This window comes from Diospyros lotus, chromosome 3 (genome assembly GCF_014633365.1).
Source record: "Diospyros lotus cultivar Yz01 chromosome 3, ASM1463336v1, whole genome shotgun sequence".
Lineage (NCBI taxonomy): Eukaryota > Viridiplantae > Streptophyta > Magnoliopsida > Ericales > Ebenaceae > Diospyros > Diospyros lotus.
This window is the reverse complement of record NC_068340.1, coordinates 12,258,958-12,260,114: the sequence shown is the minus strand read 5'-3', so window position 1 is coordinate 12,260,114 and position 1,157 is coordinate 12,258,958. Positions and strand designations below refer to the sequence as shown.

The 1,157-nt window shown below is 41.8% G+C and overlaps 1 long non-coding RNA gene across 1 annotated transcript; it reads left to right on the top strand.

Moving 5' to 3' along the window:
* Positions 1-281: 281 nt before the first annotated feature.
* On the top strand, positions 282-1,157 carry LOC127797935 (uncharacterized). The gene is made up of 2 exons (XR_008022305.1): positions 282-392; positions 968-1,157. It is a non-coding gene; the product is annotated as an uncharacterized LOC127797935 (long non-coding RNA).

The window sequence follows — 1,157 nt, the reverse complement described above, 5'->3', positions numbered from 1 at the left end:
GCAAGGTGGGTGGTGACTAGCAGGGTCGGTGGAGGTCAAGGACGTAGCTGGTGTGACCGGAGATGGCCGTTGGCATGCGGGCAGCCGTGGCTGGGTGGCTGGTTCGCTCGCGGGAAACAGAGAAGAAGAAGCAGGGGAGAAGAAAGAAAGAAGAAGAAGAGAAGAAAAGAAAAGAAAAGAAAAAGAAAAAAAAGAAAAAAAAAGGAAAATGGAAGAAATGGAGAAAAAGGAAAGAAAAATAGGGAAAAATGGGGAAAAATCTCGAAAAAATCTTAGAAAATTCAAAGGATTAATTTGAGGGTAAAGGAGCATGCCAAAGCTAGGAAATTATTCAAAACGCGCATTTTAAGGCTTAGCACGCATTACGAGGCTAAATTGACTTTTCGCATAAGGTGAGTGGTTTGATTTTAGTCTTATCTTGACTCGAAAGTGTTTTTAAGTGCTTTTGGTGAGTTCTTGTGAGTAATTATACGCTCCTAGACTTAGCTTATTTTACAAGGCTTTTACTTACATTCGTTGTGTCGATATTCACTACATTGCATTAACTGTTTATTTTTAGAATATTGGTGCATGGCGTGTAAATTTTCATATCATGTGGGGTCAAGTCTAATTGCATCGTTGGGTCCATATGGGGCGGTATGGGGTCTACTTGAGATTGGGACAATGTTAATCCAGGTGAACGGGTGTCACACTGGGGCACTCGAGGGAATAATGTTAAACCAGGTGAACGAGTGTCACGACGGTGCACCCGAGGGATTAACGTTGGACCAGGTGAACGTGTGCCACAGTGGGACATTCGAGGGATTAAGTATGTCAAGGTGATATCTCGAGTTAGACGTGTCTTGCATGTTGTCGTATAGTATGCCATGCTCGTATGTCTTTCATGCATTGTATAACTGTTTCATACCTTCACTTAGATGTTTATCATCTAATCTGGGCTATGCCCCTGGAACGTTTAATGTTCCAGCCAGGGACTGCTGCGAAGGCAAGGATGTGGCCGGTTGAGGGCCAATGGTGCTTAGTTTGTTAGTCGTTGTAACGTTTGGAGGCTTTAGTATGTATTTCAGGTTGTAAATGAACAGTTGTATAATAGCGATTTTATCATTTGATCTGTATTAAGTATTTTGCTATGGAAATACAATGGTGTTTTGGTATTA